The sequence below is a fragment of the Coturnix japonica genome, chromosome 5, assembly GCF_054131305.1.
Source record: "Coturnix japonica strain WE chromosome 5, WE-NBRP24, whole genome shotgun sequence".
Classification (NCBI taxonomy): Eukaryota; Metazoa; Chordata; class Aves; order Galliformes; family Phasianidae; genus Coturnix; species Coturnix japonica.
Window position 1 is genome coordinate 4,564,053 of NC_140667.1, and position 8,124 is coordinate 4,572,176.

The window sequence follows — 8,124 nt, forward strand, 5'->3', positions numbered from 1 at the left end:
TATTACTTATTTCTACAAAGGGAGTAGGCTCAGGTATATGTGCACAAGCTGCTGATCAGCCTACCAATTTCCTTGGTAATTCATGCATGGACAGAAGCTGTCATATATTTCTGGCAGTCAAGTCAAATCTAACACTTTAAAGTATCTGGTGTCATTGCTCCACAGATGTCACAGGCAAAAGCTTGCTGCAGGTAATGAAATTATATTGCTTTTACGTTTTCCAGTGCAGATGAGATGGTTGACATCTGTAAGGAATTCCCGCACATCCTAATATTCAGCTAAACTTAAAGGTGCCAGTTGAGTCTTGTTCTCAGAGCATAATAACCTTAATATCATAGTGCTGTCTTTGATGGGTTAAAAGGTGTTGTGTCAGTAATGATTTTTTTATTGCTAATCCTTGATAACAGATATCAGCCCTATATTATAAAGCCTGTTGAATTGATCTGTTCTTGCAGTTTGGATATTGCTTACTCTACATCAGCATCCTGCAGCACTCTCTAGCTGCTTTCTTACACCTTTCCACCCTTCCCCTCTCTTTATGAACCTGGACTGTCAAAAAGAAGGTCGATGCTGGATTTGTTTCATTCATAGCATGTGAAATCTCATTTCTTATTGTTCCTGAATCAGGAACATAATGCATTTGTGTGAAATAAAACAGTCATTGCTCTTTAAAACTGCTCTGTGATTAATATAGCTGTCTCTTGCCTTTCTTCATTTCCTTCTGCCTCTTTCAGAAACCATTTTTAATGAGAAAAGAAAAATGCTTAAGGATGAAATGATCCTTCTCATGGGAAAACTGGTTTGGAATATCCTGTGGAGAAAAAGAATCTGCTAATTCAAAAGAAGTTTGTAAAATTAAAACAAGCATATTTTCTTTCTTTGGGTTTGGCATCATTCCACAGGTGCAGATTTTAACTGCTAAATGAAACACAATTGGAGAGAGAAGGTGTTGACTCACTGGTTCTGTTTTGGTTTGACCAGCTGAAATGTAGTGGCATCTTACAGGAACAGCTTTGGGTTCATTGCTTTATCTTTTACATTTGGAACTGAAAGCGAGGAAATTGATTTGCACAGACTTTTGGGAAACAGTATCTTGTTCTGTCAGTTGAGATAGCTTTAGTCATTCTGGCATGCTACTGAGCAATTCTATACCATTTCAGTGATGCATATTGCTCTTCTCATAGCAGTTAAAAGCAGTGCCTGTGGCAGTCCAACAGTTTTTTCAGTATATGCAGTTATTTCAAGCTCATAAATCAATTCATTTGCTTGGGATGTGGCAGAAGAAGCATGAAAGATACCACTGCTCCTATAATTATGTGCTTGTAAGGACAGATTAATTTGTGGTGCGAAACAGAGAGGTTCTGTGCATTACATCTTCTATTTATCATATTCCACAAAACTAGAATAGATATAGGAAGGAACTTTCAAACTTACAGATACACTTGGGTAAGGTAATAAATATATCTTGTATACTTTGCCATTTATTTTTCATTTATAAATAGAGTTGTTAAGAGTAGTGTGCACACAGCCACCCACCTTTAGTTGAAATTTGGCAAAGAAATCCTTTGTCTGAGGGACACAGATGGACAAGGACAGGGGCAACGAGAGAGAGAAGCTGCAGCTTAATGGCCATGAAGCAGTCTTGTGTGGGCTTATCTTGAGGGAAACAGCCATCTCAAGGAGTGCTGCACATGGCTCTTACCCGAGTGCCCAGCAATGCCACACTGGCAGAAGGATTAAAAAAGAAAGGGACCAACAACCATGAAGTAAGGTTTCTGACAACAGATTCCTCAAGACCTGAGACCTGCATACTGAAGAAGAAGACTCTCCATCCTGGACTTGCTCTGCACTCTACTTACTTGATGCCTAAGGCCAACCATTCTGCTGCTGCTCTTCCATGATGTGATGAAGAAGAAGTGTATGCTATCAGGTCCCTCATTATGGAATGTCTGCATGCTGACGGACTCTCCTGGTCCTGCTAGCTGAGACCTGCTGCTTCCTTCCAGATTTACCCTACGGCTTCTTTCTGGACTTACTCTGTCACTGTACCTGCTTGCTGCCCAAGGCCAGCCATGATGCTGCTGATCTCCCCCTGCACTTTTGCCTTGGGCCATTAGAACCCATTTTACTATTTCTTCTATGTTTCTTTACCTACAGAAGATCTGTGAGGTGATTCATGCAGTCATCTTAATGTACCAACATACATCAGTAGCAGCTCAGGTGTCATTTTTCAAGGTGTTTCTAGGCACACCCTGCTTCTTTCTTTACCCTTCATCATCTTTTGTAGTCAGAAAGAGGCATTTTAAATTGGTTGCTGTCCCAGCTCGTCTCTTCCCAAATGAAAGGAGAGCTCAGATGGTGTGATGCTGCACTTGGCACACTGGGAAGATCAGCTGCATGTGAGGACATAGGGACAGCAGAGCTGGGGGTTGGATGTCACACTGAGACACAATGAAATGTCAAAACAGGGAATCTGGAGTGCTTTCCCATCACTTCCAATTGTATTTCTTGGCAAACATCTTCAGCATTGCCCTGAGTAGGGAGAAGAAAAGCAGAAATTGCAGGTTACTGGGGAGAGAATAAAAGAGAAGCCTTTCCCTCTACTCAGCCCATGTCTTTTAATTAAAAATGTTTTTAATCAAAGCAGAAGAAAGCAGACTTGTCTGCTATTGTTCTTGTTGGCCAGATAGAACAGCTCTAATCCATAATGTCTGTAATATCTCATTAATTTCTACTTTTTTGTTTCACTCCTTTCTTGCAGTCTTGTTAATTACAGTCTCATCCATAAAACAGGGAATATTTTCAAACAGTGGAAAGGAACATCTCTTTCATGGTGATTAAACAAAGGAATGGGGAGAGAATGGGAAATTGTCATGCATTGCATGTATCGATAAGGAGGGAATTGTGCTATTAGTGTGTACAGGCTGAGTGGTAATTCATGCAGTCTTCCCTTTGTAATATAACAAGTTCTATTCTTTGTGGCAGGTAAAAGACCTAGAAGTTGTTGTTTCTACTTGTCAGAATGACACTTAAGGAAAACAAAGCTAGTCTTGGTTTACATAGCATTCGTACAATGTTACTAATGAAGTTTTAACCAGTCAGGCACTTCAGAATCTATCATGGTGGGAGCGCATGTGAAATATTATGGTAGAGAATCTGCAGCAATTATCATAATAGCCCATCTTGATTACATATCAAAAAACAAGAGCTACATCTGTTATTTATCACTGCCTTCCTCTGAGCTCCATGCATAAAGGCAGCTGTGTTTCTATAGTACAATGGTTAACAAAAGTACTGCAGTGCATTATCAGAGGGTGCATGCACAGCAGTGGAGATACAGTCTATACAATTTCCAGATGCACATAGTGGGCATTGTGCAATGCTCAATTTCTGGCTGGACCAGCAGCACTGGCAGGGCAAGCAATGCTGTAAAGACACCAGGGAATTTGTCAAAGTTACATTTACCTGACTCACTGCAGGGAGGAAAATGAGATGTGGAGGAAGAGGGGAGCTACTATTGACTGTCTTCCAGCACACCTTACTTTCACAAACTGTTGCTGGCAAAGCATCATAATCAGAAGTTTCAAAGAAGCACACAGCAGACTTTAATATGGCATTTTTCCATGGGATTTCCTTCATTTTTAGCTAATACTCCTGTACCTGTTGTCAAAAACATGAAATAAGTATGTATACCAAATCCCCTGTTTTGCTTAGTATCAATTAAAACGAAATAAAGATTTCCAATTAGGAAGAAAGATGATTTTCTAAACAGAACACTGTTTTATATATGCAATATATATATATATTTCCTTTTTATGAAATCATTTTTTAAAACCATAGGATGTACATTTATTGTCAGCTACTATATTATTACAGACTTTTATTCCCTATATCACTTGTTTGTTTACAGGAACTTGTTTTCACTAATGAGGAAAGGAAAATGTTCTTAATCCTGTTTTTAAGGTCTTATTGCATTACTGTTGTCTGTTAAATAGTCAGTACTTGTGAAAAAACTCACTGTATTTTGCACATATATTCAGATCCCTGAATACTCCCTCAGCTATTCAAGAAGTTAATGAAATAAAGTGATGCACATTTACATGACCTGATAAATTCTTCCCATTTCCCAATCTCAGCTGTTTTCTGTTCATCATGGTCTGAATTACCAAATTCTTTGTTTTGAACTTATCTGAATGTAGCTGCCAAAATCAGCTGTGGTATATAACATAGTGAGAATAAGAGACTGCAGGTAATTCAGCTAAGGAATAAAGAGACTTTTTGTATCCTCTGTAAGCATGAACTCCTATGGAAAGTTCTCTTGAATTAGTGGGCTGGTAATACTTGATCAAGTATTATTCCTTCTTTTTCCATGCAAAAACGTTGCTTATTTCACCTGAAACTGTAGTATACTGACAGTGACACATACCTCTCCCTGCCGTGTCCCTTAGCATATGCATTTGGGTGTGGGTGTTGTCAGCAAGGTATGCTGCAGTCACAGACAAGTCTCTGTCTCCAATGGAAGACTTCAACAGCATCTGTCCTAGAATTGAACCCAGGAAGCTCTAGTAACCTACATTAAATATCTGTATCCCCACTTAAGCTATAAGACTTGGAATGCTATTTGTGCAAACAGACCACTGGATCCTCAAAGATCATCAAGCTCCAGTCCCCCCCAACTTCCTTATCTGATACTAGATCATGGTAGACCAGGGTTACATAGAGTTCATCTTTAATTCCAGCTTACATTAGATGAAATGGTTTGAACTTTTTAATTAAATAATGATTCATTAACAAAACTTGGGTTTTGTTTCTGATAAACCAGAGATTCTACTGGTACTCACATTATGCTCTGCAATGAACATACAACACACGGCAGCAAGGTGCTTTCAAGCATGCTGAGAAACAAGTTTCCACAGGAAAAAATAGCAAGTTTCTTGCTTAGAAATGTGATGCATCTACTTTGAGAAGAAGACAGTTTTGTTTAGTAGCAGGAGTGTATGAGACAGTTTCCTTCATGTGTTATACTCTCTAAGGACCTAGAATTAACCTGACATTTGCCATGTATGTTCATTTTAGAAGGAGAATGAGTGAGATGAGTTATTTGCAAGACTTTACAGATGCCTTATGTTACTGGAATCTGAGAGAACTGCGGCAAAAAGCATTTAGAATAAGTTTAGGAAAGCAGCGAGGAGACTCCTTATTCTCTAGCTAAATGTAATGATTTCCACTGCCTGCTGTGTGCTGTTTCCTCAGTGCGTGCCAGGTTCAGAGACAAAAGCTTTCATGCTAATTCAGAGGCACAGAATCTGTTTAAATTGTTTACCTCATGGGCACTCCCTGGTTCTTCTCATGCACAAAAAATAAGAAGATGAAGATCAATCTGTAGGGCCTCCAGCATTGCCCAGTGGTGCCCCAAATAGTGATATAAAAGGGAGTTTCACCACCTTGCTCTGTGTTGTTAAATATTTACAAGACGAGCATAAGGAACAAAGGAGGAGAAAAGTGTTTTTTTTTTCAAAGAGCATACTGGAGATTGAGTACTATGATGTGACCAGAAGTGGATTTATCCAGATCTAGGTAGGCACCTTGCTTGAAATACAAAGAAAAGAGAAGAAAAGAAGCTTCCCATTGCTTCCCTTCTGATGCTTAACTCAGAACAAGGCATTTTTTCCAGTCCTGTTAGAGCAGGAATACCTAAAAACAGGACAGACATGGGGATGTCTTAGCAGTAGAAGGCTGGTAGTAAACTGTTATGTCACTGGCTGGATGCTTTTCGTTCCATAACTATCCACAGCTGATCTAGCACTTTGTTTCATATTGTACTCTGCTTGGCAGTGTAATCTGGTGTGTTTTGCTTGCATGTGCCCTTTCTTCTGAGAGCAGGTAGTGGAATTAAAATATTCATGAATTTATTTGTTCAAATAGGATCCATCTTCCAGAATTAGAGTCTGATCTGTGAACTATGTGCAGCATAGATTGGGAGCTAAAGAAGATATTAATTCAGATGTTAAGGCAAATTAGAACACTGGGCTCTGTTTGCAAACAGAATCACAGGTTCAGAGATGGGTAAAATCTGCAACAAGATAGTGGATACTGTCCTAAATAAATCTTGATGTGCTTCAATATTTATTCTGCCTACTTATGGGTAGTTAATTGTTTTTATGTTTTTAGGGGAGTAGCATTCGATCAGTGAGGATGATCAGCCTTCCTGTGAACAGCAAGACCTTGTTGCCTTTTCTTATGCTAGAGAAGGGAGGCCAGTGTCAGGCTCTGGTCTTCATCTCAAAGGTAACATATGGAAAACAAATTTACTTGAACATGAAGTACACAAGGTAGCACTGAGATGAAAATCAAGGAAAACAGGCGAGTTTTTAAATCAAAGGGACTAGACATGGAAATTTGATGTATAGTGGAGAGTCAGGTAATCAGTTGCAAACTGTTTGATATGAGGGACAAAATGATGATTTTATGTGTTTTGTCAAATTTCTTACCTACAAAATACGCTATCCAAACACTGTTATGGATTATAGATTCCCCTGCCCTCCTCTTACCTACCCAACGCTTCCCCACTGGAGGGCAGCCTTTCAAATGCCAATGGGAAAAGCTCTCAGGCTTCAGCAAGAACATATGTGATGAGAAAAGGACAACTCTATACCTTACATTTGTTATTTATTGTTATCTATCTGTTATTTATTGATATCTATTGGCAAAAATGTTTACTCGTTTTATTGTGTTTCCTGAATCGTTGGCAGAAAAGCACTTCTGTTATTGCTAATGTCTATTATCCTTTTTTTCCTCTATGATATGCCCTGACTTGAATGTCAGTGATCTCAATGATGAAATCATGGAAAAATGAGTCTGCAGCACATGCATTTTGCAGTGTGCATTAGCACTGCTATCAGAGCCCTCTCAGAAGAAAAGTAATGGCTGTGGGGTTTGCTCACTGCAGAATACTGGAGCAGCAGTCTATTCATGTGCTCTAATCACAGCATGTAGAGATTCAACCATTAAGCTCCTATCAAAGTTAATTAAAGTTTTGAAGTCAAATGTTTGAAATGCAGGCATGGTACAGAGAGCCATATTTCCTCTGAGAATTGTTTTCAAGTTCATAACCACAGCTCTATTCAGTTTCCTGTTAATTCATGTCTTTTTCCAGGTGGTTTTAGCCATCAGAACAAGATCTAAAGGGCTCAGGATGTGCATGTTGTGAGCTGGGACCCGAATCCTATCCTGAAGCTCCACTCATTATCCTGGAGCTGTCAGCTAGAGCTTCACAATGAAAAGTGTAACACTGAGCTGCTGGGCAATTCCAAGAGATACAGCAGTGAAAAGAGTACTGAAGGAAGGACAAACATATGCACTGTGATCTGAGAGCATTTGCATATTCTTTTGAAAACAAAGACCTTCTCCTCTCGTTTCTTTTCCCCCACCTTTATTTATAGGGTGAATATTCTTAAAATTCATATTTAATAGATCTATTACGCCAGTTGGGTCTCTCTAATCGGCAATAGAATATTCAGCATTTGAAATACCACAGAAGGATGTTAGCTAACTGAGCGCTAACAGCGGCACACGGATGTCTGCTTATCATGCAAATAGTTTATTTAGATACAAAGACATATTAGACTCTAATGATTAAGAAGTGAAAAATAGGAGGTGCTTTGTATCTTTTCAGAGCACATGACCAGAATTTCAGTGCCTTTTCTTCTGTCATTCAGAAAGCAATACTGAAATTAGCAACAGTAATGGGGGCTGCAAACGGTGCATACAAAAGAAGCTTGATTTCTCACACAGTGGTAGAGAATGGGCTGCAGAAGAACAGATGCTTTTAAATCAGCAGAGCACTGTGCAAACAGCTGTTAACAAGGCATGGCATCTAATTTCACTGACTGTACTCTTGATTTTGCTGCTACCATGCAGTTTCAGCGTGACATTTAGAAAGAGGTCTCAGTAGCACTTTGTAAGCCCTGCTTTGCAGAAAGGTAACTGACAGGTACTACCTTTGAGTTCCAGGAAATAATACAGCTTATAACTTCTTGTGGAACATGAGTGGGTTCTCACTAAAACCTTAAACCTCAACTGCTTCCTGACCTTTTCACAATCCCCCACCTATTATTTTTCTCT